The 12,873-nt window shown below is 40.5% G+C and overlaps 1 protein-coding gene and 1 non-coding gene across 4 annotated transcripts in view; both read right to left on the bottom strand.

Annotated features, from left to right (window-relative positions):
- CSMD3 (CUB and Sushi multiple domains 3) overlaps nucleotides 1-12,873 on the bottom strand; it is a 1,306,760-nt gene that overhangs the window by 267,864 nt on the left and 1,026,023 nt on the right. The window lies entirely within an intron of this gene.
- On the bottom strand, nucleotides 10,697-10,860 carry LOC142449567 (U1 spliceosomal RNA). Its single transcript, XR_012784709.1, has one exon. It is a non-coding gene; the product is annotated as a U1 spliceosomal RNA (small nuclear RNA).

Below are 12,873 nucleotides of genomic sequence, written 5' to 3'. Positions count from 1 at the left end.
AAATGGATTGGTTTGAGATGGGACTGTCTCTAATGAACTTGAAGCACTTGCTGATTATGTTAGACAGGGTTCTCTGGACAAACAAAACCAGGACACATGATTTTATATATATTTGTATAGATAGATATATACAACAGAGGAAATAAACAGCTAATTAGTCTATAGATAAGTTCAAATGGCTCAGTGCAACTCACTTCCATGAGACAGTTAATACACTAGCAGTCCTTCAAGTCTTGAGGGTCACTGGGTGCAAGTAAGCAAGCAGACAGCCGAGTCCTCTGTAGAGCAATTCAGTCAATCTGGCCACAGGCAGCAAACAGTAAGGCAGGTCACCCACAGTCAACCAGATGACAGGGCATGACGGTCCCCAGCTCAAGTGATATATACTCCAGTAGCATGGTGAAGTAAGTCAACCTTGAAGGAACCTCAACTACAGGAACACAGTCCATGGGATGGGTGTCCTACAGGTAGTGTAGCTCACAAGTTGAGGCAGAGAACTAGCTAAGGAAGCAGCACACTGGTCTGATCATCAAAGAGCAAGAGACAAGAAAGGCAAGGCTCGCTGAGCCATTTATCGCTCTGTCCTTCAATTAATCCCACATGTGTTCATTGGCTAGATTGGCACAATAAACCTACCTATCACACTGATGAAGATCAAGGTTTGCAGCCTTAAGTGTGTATTATAACTCACTGTAAAGAAGTCCAAAATCCTCGCAAAGGAACCAATAAAACCTCACAGTAAATGGGGGAGTAGTTGAAGTGTTAAAGAATTTTGTCTTGCTTGGATCCACAGTTAATGCTCATGGAAGCAGCAGTCAAGAGATCAAAAGATGTGTTGCATTGAATAAATCTGATACACAAGACCACTCTAAAGTACTGAAAAGCAAGGATATTATTTTGAGGACTAAGGTTCGTCTGTTTAATGCCATGGTATTTTCAATGTCCCTTAATGCTTGTGAAAGTTTCACACTGAATAGAGAAGACTGAAGGAGAATAGATGCATTGTAATTGTGGGGCTGGAAAGAGTACCATGGATGATGAAGAGGACAAACCGATCTTGGAAGAAGTATTGCCATTGTGCTCCTGAGAGGCAAGGATGGGAGAATCCGTCTCACATACTTTGGCCATGGTGTCAGGGAATCCACACTCCTGAGAAGGACACCATGTTAAATAAAGTGGAGAGGCAGTGAAAAAGAGGAAGGTCCTCAAGGGGATAGACTGACACAGTGGCTGCCACAAGGACCTCAAGCACAGAAACGATTGTGGGGATGGTCTAGGACCAGGCAGGCTTGGCAGTCTTTTCTTCTGGGGGGCATAAAGTTGCTATGTGTTAGAACCACCTTGCTGGCAGCTGGCAACAAAAACAACAAGTATCTTTTTTAGTAGATGGTAGGAGCCATGTGACACCCTTTGTTTCCTTACAGGTGACTAAAGGACAAAAACCACAGCTCCATCAAACCTGTCCCTTTGTATATAGGAGGCATCCAGCACACAGAGAGACATCTCAGGACAAGAACATCCAAAATCTATCTGAAGTGCTGGAGGCCTAGACAGAGGTGCCAGGTATTAGGAGACAGAGAAAATTAAATAGGGCAAGATCAGAAGCCAAGGCAAGGAAACCATGAGACAAAACAAGGGAGCAGTACTGCGACTGTGGGACTCTGAGGCCGAGCTGTGACCTAGCTGCCTGATTCAAAGAGGCAGAAGCCAAGGGGGCCACGTGACTGACAGGCTGAGCCTGGAAAATCACTTGGTGCTGGCCCAAGAGAAGTGTTGCAGCGGGCCGATGACTGTATCCTTACTGTTTACAGTTCCTGACTTGTGGTACCTATTAACTTTCCTAATAAACCCTCCTAATTGTGAGTGTTATCTATGAGTTCTCTGTGGCCGTTGAGATGAATTATTGAATCAAGCACATAGATAGAGTGTCGTGGGAGAAATGGTTAGTGTGAGAATGGGCAAAGCAGGACGGTAGGTGGGGGCTTGTCTGACCTCATGGCATTGAGGAAGCCAAAGGTCAGATAGGGCTCTCTGCACTGTTGTCGCAGATATAAATGGTGGCCTCTCAAATGTGTGTTTCTTAATAGTGTGTTTATGGAACTTGTAAATATTAATAAAATATTTCATGGTTAAAATATATGGGAAACAGAATATGTTTGAGAACCAGAATTCTTTACTGTAGGCTTTTGTTGATTTATTAATAACATTGAGGAACTATTATAACCTTGGACATAAAGAAAGTTAGGACCATACTTTTCCCCGGAACATCTGAAAATGCATTTCCTGAAACTCCAAGGCGATCATTCAAATGTATTATCATTTTGATAATAATTCAGACTGTATGTAAATAAACTAAATATAATTATTATTTATGTCACCAAAGCATGATGCTTTACATGTCCAAAGAAAAATAAACCATTTTAAATATTTAAAATTTGAACAGTCCAGTCAAGCGCTGGTATTCTCCATCGAGGCCTCCTGTACACGTGGAACCTGGACAGTGCATGAGGAGGACTGCAGGTGAGTCGGTGCTTTGAATGACGGTGCTGGTGAAGAATATGGAAAGCCCATTGCCTGCCGGGAGAATAAGCGCATCTGGCTTAGAAGAGGTTCAGCCAGAATTCTTAGGAGGGAGGGTGGTGAGACTTTATATCACGTCCATGGGACATGTTATCAGGAAAAACGAATCCCCGGAAAAAGACATCATATATGGTAAATTAGGAGGGGAGTAAAAAGAGAGACTCCTGGTGATATACATTCGTACAGTGGCGACAACAATAGGCTCAACCATAACAAAAATTGTAAAGGTGTCTTAGGACTAGGAAGTTTTCATTCGGTTGAACATAAATAACTCTGAGCTGGAACTGACGCAATGGCACCTACTGCATTTTGCCCCCCTCTCTACATTGCAGGGTACAAAGAAAGTATTGACTTCTGAGGTTTATACACGAACTAGCTGATCAGTTTCCGTCTCAGCTCTGTTACTAACTTCCACAATCCATATTTCCAACAGTTTTCGTATGGACTCTTCCAAGTAACTCTCAGTTCTATACAGTTATCTTTCTACTTATTTTCTCACCAGTGCTAGCTAGCTATCTTTCAAAAACTCTGTACATCATGTGACTCCCCTTTTCCTGAGATCATGTCTGGCACATGGTGCCTTCTCTATAAATGTCTATTGAATAAAATGAAGTGCACTTATGAGACAACGCGTCTACAAAGTAATGAACCATGGCTTGTGCCTAACACACACATGTGCATTGTTTGGAATTACCCCTTCCATCCCTTCCATCATCATTTAATACCACCTTCACCCATACCCGCTTTTCTTTTCTTCTTACGATGGAAAAATTTGCCTTTTTTCCCCCCTGGAATACTTGCTTCACCTTTAGGGACCGTATTCTGCGGAGTGTGTATGTTTAAATACTAGAAACATATCCAGTCGCGAGATGTTTGCTCTATGTGCAGCACACGGACACTGAGCTCCACTGAAGGACTAGCAGGCTCCGTGTCTGCCACTTCATAGGAGGACATCTGCGCTTCCAATTTCTCAGTCTGGGATAGACCTATAATATCATTCCACACATACAGTTTAATTTCTTGTTTGTTTTGTAAATCCTCTTTTGGCTGAATTTTACGGATTTGAACAAGTAATATGAACCCATTCCAACTATAAAATGAATGCTGTTTTAGCCCCAAGAGCTCTGTTTGCAGTGATACAATAAACAGATGTGGTGTTCTAGAGAAAGCAGAGTATGAGACTAGAATAAGATTTCAATGCTATAACCATCTAATTAAAAGGATTTCCCAGATATGGTTTCAACACTGAGGGTGAAGGTTAGACTGAAGAGGAACAGGAGAGACCAAGTGGCTACTCAATCCCTAAGTGAATCTGACAGAACCAAAACCATTTGTATGAAAGAAGTACTACTTGAATTTCTAGGTGTTTTAGAGACTTTATAATGTATGCGCCGTTGCCTTCAGCTATTTGCAATTTCAAATCCGGTTCTTCGCTTGTGTAATGTATAATTTATTGTCAAATATACTTTATAATAAAATTATTATATACGGTATAAATTATTCTCAGAAAGCAATTTGGTACTTTTAGAAGTAATGAATTCTTGAAGGTCACAAAAGAGCAATGTGGTATATTAAATTAATAATTTACAGATGTGGCCTGTGACTCCTTTAGTTTAAAAGAAGTGCTGCACCTTACAAAAATACTGATATCCTTCTAGTAAATGACTTATACTCTGATGCAGACTAATTGAGTGCCACAAATCATAAATCTTAATATAGACTGTGATTTAAAGTTCTATTTTTCGAAGAGCTTTTAAAAAAAGAAAACATTATCTAACGCTTAAATTCTGACAGATGTTTGTAATACAGGAAGGTATTGTTCGCACTACTGATGTTAAGATTAAAATTATTATTTCCTCTTTAGTCTATTTGTACAAAATGTTGCTCTTAGTAAATCCACGTGACCCACTCTATTGTTTTGTTCACGTCTCCCATACAAACATGCATATGTGATTATGCTGATCTGTCTCAGGCAATAATTGCTATCATCACATCCAGGAAAAGTCTATTGTACAGTTCACCACGCAAGTGAAGCAAAACAAAAACCAAACCAAACCTCGTTTTCATCAAATAGATTCTGACTTATAGCCACCCCATAGAACTGCCTCTGTGGGTTTCCAAGAGTACAGGGCTTTACTGGAGTAGAAAGCATCATCTTTCTCCCATGGGTGGCTGGTCAGTTCAAACTGCTGACCATGGGGCTTGCAGTCCAATCACTATGCCAATGATGAGCCTTAATTAATGCAATTTTACTATAATAATTTTCAACACCTTTACATTAAGATTAAAACACGAAATAACTTATTATATCTCCATTTCCCTTTACATTATTTTGACACATTCATATTTGTTTGTCTGCCAAGTTTTAAGAATACCATTGCTCTAACTTTCTATTGTTTTATCTGTTCACCGAGTGCCGTGTTGTGGAAGGCCTTCAACAAGATGGATTGGCACAGTGGATTCCACAATTTGGCTCAAATGTAAGAACATTGTGAAGATGGCATGGGACTGGCAGTTTCATTTTGTTGTACAGAAGGTCACTATGAGTGTAAATGAACATTATGGCACCTAACAGCAATAAGCTATAATTTTTGTAAGTCTCACATTTTCCCCTGAGGGTCCTAGATAAGAGATTGTGGGGAAGATACTGTTAGGATTATACAATTCAGTTGTGAATGATAGTTAACAATGTCAACTCTGATTGCCAGTACGCTTAGTCTAAAATAAGCCATATTTTATTTCTTTACCGTCATGAGAGAAGAAACAGGAGTGTAACATGTCTTTGAACCCCACATGCCCATGCAGTGAATCACATTTATCCAGGAGACAGATGTTCCATCAGCAGAGCCACCAAGGAACGGCAGAAGAGTGACGGTCACATCAAGCACCAGAGCAGAGAAAGAGAGAGCAGATTGTCAACGTGCAGATTCAAATGTCAACCTTTCAGTCAGCTGCCACATTTTTCACCATTGGGACGCAGGTGTCCTTTACTCCTTAGTAGATATCTTGAGATATAAAATCCATAGAATTTTAGAGTTCTTTCTATAGGTAGATGTGATTTTTAAGTTTTCCGTCAACTTGGCTGGGCCAGGATCCTCAGTAATCCTCCATGATATAATCTAACATAATGTCATTACCTCTGTGATGCATTTGTTATGAGAAGCCAAACAGTTGTGGAAGGATATGAATGAAATATAACCGCCACTCAGGACAAACTTCTGATGAAGCTTCCTCAGGAGTATGGTTTGATTTGTATACACATAGGCATCGCGAAGAGCATGTTTGTTTTTTGTTGGATCTGGATCCTCTACTTCCAATTCTTGAGATTGGAGCCAATAGCCAGCCCCTCATACTACGTAGATACCTCCCCTTTGCGCCTGCCGTCTGACTTGCTGACCTTGGACTCATCCCACTGTGCTCTTTCTGATTGGTCTTCCAGCTTCCTGGCGCACTGTGCCCTAGAACTACATGAGTCAGAAGAAGCCTTCCGCTTAGCATCTGATTCAATAGACTTGAACTGCATTAGACTGAACAACTTTTCTCTCTCTTTCCTCTATCTATCTATCTATCTATCTATCTATCTATCTATCTATCTATCTATCTATCTACACACAAACACACATATATCAATGTGTATGTGTGTCTGTCTATCTATCTATCTATCTAACTCAAAAATAAAATCACTACCATTGAGTCAACTTATAGTGACTCTATAGGACAAGGTAAAACTGCCCCTGTACATTGCTCACTACAGTAGTCAAAGCCCCTCTATGGAAATATAACTGCACTGTAGTAATCACAGACGAGGCCTGGTTGCCCTGTGGAAGGAATTCAAAGCAGTATTCTGGTTTTGCAGCGAGCTCAGTGTTGGGCCTCTAATAAGAGGCCCGCAGCCTGAACGCCCCAGCTGCTCACAGGCGGACAGAGGAGGCGCTCTGCTGGTGGATACCCTAAAGGCAGTGTGGTACACTGGAGTTTCTTAATATGGCCCATTTTCCTGAGTCTCTGTACTCTCAACAAATGTTTAGGCAGATCCCTGCAAACGGAAGGAGTAACATTCACAGGTAGGGTGATTCAGTTTCAATTCTCGTCCCTTTGGCTGTAGGATGGAGTCATCGCTTAGGCAGCAGTAGAGAAGAGAAAATCGAGGCTTGGAAGAACATCTCGGGGTTTCTGGTTGAAGTGGCAGAAGCCATCACCAGCTATGTGACTGGGAGGCAAAGAGCAACCCTGAGACCACGGATGACCCCGTCCACCTCTGGCCCTAGACCCACAGCACTCCACTTTCCTCAGGCTGCAACCCTTTCAGACAGCTCCTCAGGTTAGGGTGAGCCCTCTGTCCATAAATTCATTTTTGTTGCTAATTCATAATTATAATTTTGCTACTGTTATGAATCATAATGTAAATATCTGATATGCAGGATGTATTTTCATTGTTACCAACTGAATATCATTAGAGCATAGTGATTAATCACAGAAACAATATGCAACTATATATTGTGAAATATTTTTTTAATGACAAATAAATGAAATTAGTCTTGAAGCATGGGGTAGCATGGCAAACAATCTTAATACAGCAACAGTAAACTACATTGCTACATTTTGCGACAGTATCCATAAAAAGTCAATGTCAGTGTAAAGGTTGAGATAGCTTTTTTTTTTTTATCAGATCAGAAATTCTCTGGGCAGTCTTTGCAAGAGCACAACAAAGATCATCTCCCATAACAAGTCTATTTCTGTGGTTAGACTTGATAACCCACAAGCTGGAAAACCCTGTCTCGCATAGATATGTTGCTGGAAACGGAAGGCCAACACAGTCTGAGACAGAACAGGATATGACTGCAAACAGTTGATCCAAAAATTTGTAACTGGCATTGTAGAGAAATCAGTTATTGCTTCCCTGCTGTTAATAAGTTAATAAAGAACTCCTCTTATGCTGTGTCAGAAACATCTTCAGTTTAGACTGTGAATGGGCTTCTGGCAAGTGCAAATGGGTGTCAGGTAGACTTGGAAAGTATGATGAAATTTCATCTGCAAGCATGTGCAAGAGTTCTTTCACAGAAATGATCATCGTAATCCTTTTGTCTGCTTCAATGTTATGTTCCTCAAAGAAATTAGATAAGGTAGACAACAGGTAAATTTTATTTTCATCCAATTTTTTTGCTAGAGCAGAAGTTTCATTTGGAATGATCGGATCTTTTCTGACAAATTGAAGCATGTTGCATTTGGTCCTTGCAGTGATGAATTCAACGCATTCAAGATGGCAAAGATGTCAACCAAGTAAGCTATATTTTGCAGTTCACTTTTTTCACTGTAAAGTGTTTTGAAATACAGTCTTGTCTTCTGATTAGAAAATGTTTTGAGTTCATCACAAAGCTCCAAACATGTTTTATAACTTTTCCTCTTGACAACCATCTCACTTCAGTGTGAAATGCCAGAGCATTACTCGGTGCATCTAACTCATTGTGCAATTGCAAAAGAGGTCGGCTGTTTAAAGTGCCCACCTTTACAAAATTAACAAAACTTATGACGCGTTCCATTACTTCTTGTAACTCTTGTGGCAGCATCTTCATTGCTAATATTTGCCGGTGAATCATACAGTGAGTTGTGATGACTTTTGGTGACTCATTCAGTACCAAACATTGAAATCTAGATCAATATCCTAGCATAGCTGGAGTACCGTCTGTGAAAACACCACAAATCTTTTCCCAAGATAGCTTACATTCTTTCAGAAATGAACTGTGTCAAATATATCACATGTAGTTGTTGCCATTTCAAGAGGTTTGAAAAAAGGAAATTCATCTTTAAAGTTACCATTATTAATACACCTCATGTAAACCAGTAACTGGGAATGGTTTGAACATCTGTGGATTCATCAAGCTGGATGCTAAATATTGGAAGTGGTGCAGATTTAATTTCCTCGATTACCAGATCAAGAATATCAGCAGACATGTCATCTATTCTGTGGACAATGTCATTAGATAAGGAAATAACACTCAATTTCATAACAAATTTGTCTCTGATCAGAACTTGAACAATGTCTTAGGTTGCTGGCAACAGTAAATCCTCAGCAGTGGTGTTAGGTTTTATATCTCTGGCAATTCTGAGCACCACCAAATATGAAGCTTCAATGGCTGCTACGTTTTGTTTGTGGTACTTGTCACCAGTTTCAAGTCTGGCTTTCTTGAGTCCATCAGCTTTGCTTCTGAAATAGATGGTACCTTTGATGACAAAGTTCAGATGCTGGCTACCAAAATGGCATTTTAGCTTGTTCAGCATCATAGACTCAGCTGATAGAACTTCACAAAAAATAACACATCGTGGTTGCTCAAGTCCTGCTGTAATTATTGAGGTAAAACAATACTGTAATAGTCCTCACCATATTTTCTTTTCTTAACATTCTTCTCTACATTCTCTTGGGATGGTTTGTTAATGAAAATAATATTTAACAATAGCTTTAATAATATAAAAGGTGATGCATGGCATAGTTCAGTCAATACAGTTCATTACAGTTTCCTATGATGTACCATTCTTTGTTGTTTTTTTTTTTACATACCTGTTACTATCACAAGGGGGAAGTATTCACATCAAACACAGCTGAATATGAAAAGACCAATCAGCATCCAGATTAAGTTCCTATAGTACAGATATTTTTTGGCAGTAGTTGATTTTAAAGTACATGGTTTTACATTTACCCAGTAATCATAATTCATGAAGTGTCGTTTTACCTCCAATACCGCTGCTTTCAACACAGTAGCTGCTTTTAACAGAATAGCTGCTTTCAACACAGCAGCTGCTTTCTACACAGTAGCTGTTCTCTACAGAGTAGCTATTCTCTACACATGTGTGATTGATCCACATAAGCACACTATGGTGCTAGTCCTGTCACATATGCCTGTATTTGTATGGGGTGTATGTGATGGGGTAGGCATGATGATGTCATCATGCCCGGTACTTATATGTGGGTGTATCTGCATGTGGGCGGACCCACCTGGAGACAGATGGAGGAGTGGTATCACGGTTCCTAAGACCATCAGAAATATGTGCTTTCTGATGGTTGTAGATGACCCCTGTGAAAAGATCGTTTGATCACAAAGGGGTCGTGACCCACAGGTTGAGAACCTCTACCCTAGACTATGATGCTGGCACAAAGGGACAGGAAGGCTGGCTTCCTGGACCATAGAGTTAAAGGTCGAGGGACCATATGGCTGAGAAGCTTAGATTCAGAGAGACAATTGACTTCCAAATGACTGACAGGCTGAAAATAACAAAGAGACCTGGATGATGGCCGAGGAGACCAGAGAATGCAGCCTTACTGTTTGCTTATCCTGGTGTATGGTAACATCCATTTCCCCAATAAGCCCCATTAACTGTGAGTATTGTCTGCTAGTTCTGTGTGGGAATTACAATGGATTATTGAACCTAACAGAGACGTAGAGAGGCAAGGAGGAACAGGACGTATATCTGAATAAGTACCAAGGAAGGAGTGCAGAAGCATGTCTGACACTTGCCTCTTAACAACTGGGACGCCTGAAAGAGTTGGATATGTCCACCTGCATTGCTGTTCATTACAGTCTCACATTCCTACAGTCTCACAGGAACACCTGGGCTGCAGGAAGATGTACAAGAACAGGAGCATTTCCTCTCAAGCCTCTTAAGAAAACATGGCCCAATGTCACCATGAATTCAGGCATTGAACTTCCTGAACTGTGAGGATACATTTTTGCTTTCAGAGTCTTTATAGTCTCTTGTGGACTCCCTACAACGAGGACTGTACTCTAGACCTTTCTACCATGAAGTCAGTTATGATTCCTAGCAACCCTGTAGGACAGAGAACTGCCCCTGTGGGTTTCTCAGACTGTAACTCTTTATGGGAGTGGAAAGCCTTGTCTTTTGCCCTTGGAGGGGGTGGTAGTTTCAAACTGGTGACTTTGTGACTACTTACGTATAGCAAAACTGCTCCCCCACTTAGGTTTAATGGCGAGGACTCCATTAGGATTGTTATTTCCCAGACAGAAGTGAATGTTTTATTACCTTAATCCCACCATGATTTCTAACGTTACTACTATATACTTTGCTTCTATTAGTTTCTGGGTTTCTTCTGTTGTTTTCTTTTCAGGGGAGAGCGGGAACGCAGTCCCCCACTACCACTAATTATGCAGTCGAGTTTCCCACATTTGGGGAAATCGCAGGGGTCAGCACATCCGGAGTGCAATGGATAAGCCTCGCCCTGGGAAAACCATCTTCATGATCATGGTATCTCCCCTGCCAGGTAAGTATAGTTTCTGTTTTATTACCTTAATCCCACCACAATTTCTAGAGTTGCTGCTATATACTTTGCTTTCTTTATCTAGGAAAGAATAATAAATCACTAGTTTGTGAAAATTTCTATATGCATAGTTAATAATTTGTATTTCAAAATTAGAAATTAAAAATTAGCTCAAGACTTGATTTAAATACAGACATTTTTTTAATTTGGGAGGGGGCATGAAAACATGATGTAGGGATGGAAATGACAAAAGTGGGAAAAATAACTAGTTTATGTAGGAGGAAGTTTACAAACTTCTAGAAAATTTCCATCAGCTTTCAACTCAATTCTTCCATTGATTCTTTAAAATTCACATTCATCTAGCTCCTTCTGATTCAGAGGAAACATATACGATAGTATAACACTGCCCATTTAAGTTTCCAAGGCTGTAACCTTGACAGAGAGCAGAAAGCCTCATCTTGCTCCCTCAGAGTGGCTGGTGGTATGGAACAACTGCTAACCTTCTCGCTAGCAGGCCACCACATAACCTATGATGGCACTGACAGGCCATCATGCGACCCACTACAGCACCAGGGGTCCATACCCTCACCCCGTTCCCTTTCAATGATCGCAAATACTATGCTAGGGATACAGGCAATGAGTCACAAAATCACTGCTTCTTACATGAGACACTCTTGATGATGTGCTCCAGAACAGGTAACAGCATGAATTTACTTATAGCAAAATTAATGGCTAGAGAAATAATGTGCTTGGATAGTAAAATAACTGGAAAAATAGCAGGTGTTCAGTAATATTACCTTATCTTCCCATTCTCTTATCAGTATGAAAAATCGTTGAGTCAATTCCAACTGATAATAACCCTGTGGGACAGAGTAGAACTGGTCCTGGGAGTTCCTGAGACTGTAGCTCTTTATGAGAGAAGAAAGCCTCATCTTTCTCCTTCAGGGTAAACTGGCCTTGTGGTTAGCAGCCCAGTTAAAGCACTTCAAAAAGTTTTTGGAAACATAGGAATAAAAATGCAATTTAAAATTTCTACCAAATTTTTTTCATAGGATTATATGGTTTTCTTTTCCTTTTATTACGGATCAGGTCAGGGGTTTGCCCTGCAGACTAGCTGTACACTCAAATCCTTTATAAACTGCCACTCTGTACTCCATCTTTCTCCCTCTCCCCTGCTTCTCCTGTCCCTCCTAGCGACCTCCATTTTCTTTACATCCATGTCTCTACCTAGCTACCTCCTAGTCTATGGGTCTATCTTCCCATCCTTGTCCTCCCTGCTTAGGGAGCCTCCAAAGTTCCCTTTGATAAGCTTGCCTTTGTCTTGGTGTTTATCCTTAGAGTAGTATTCTCATACCACATTTATTCTTTTATGGTTAACTTAACTCAGGATCGTGTTCTCTAGGTCTATCCATGTGCTGTTTGGTTTTGTGGTTTCATCACTGAGTTTGAGTGATGTAAGCTATCGCACTCTATGTACCAAACAGTCTTAGCCATCCTTCAACTGATGTACTTTTCAGCTGTTTCCAACTGCTTCCTAGTGCGAACAGTGCTGTGATGAACACAGGAGTGCGTGGGTCTGGTCAACGTGTGGCGATTCCTTCTTTCGGACACGTTCGGACACGTACCGAGGCGATGGGTTGCTGGGTCATGGGCAATGGCAATTTCCTGCTGATTGAGGTAGCAGCATATGGCTTTCCACGAAGGTTTTATCCACAGCTTTTTTGAAACCCTCTTCTACATGGTTTCCCTTACTTTAATTCATCATATGAAAGAAAATCAGGCTTTCCTTTTCTCTACATAAATAGCCCACACCCACTACACAGCCAACATAAGGACAACACATACCTGCACTTTAACATTATTTCCTCAATTTGCCCTCCTTTTGAAAACATTGAACATAGTTCCTTTTGCAAAATTAATTGTTCATTTCAATCCCCTTCCATTTCTGTACCAGCAGTTTATAAATAATTGAAAAGACATCTGGCCTTTTTTTTTTTTTCAGCACTAATCCCCAAACCTCAGCC

This window comes from Tenrec ecaudatus, chromosome 5 (genome assembly GCF_050624435.1).
Source record: "Tenrec ecaudatus isolate mTenEca1 chromosome 5, mTenEca1.hap1, whole genome shotgun sequence".
NCBI lineage: Eukaryota > Metazoa > Chordata > Mammalia > Afrosoricida > Tenrecidae > Tenrec > Tenrec ecaudatus.
This window is presented reverse-complemented; position numbering and strand designations above follow the sequence as displayed.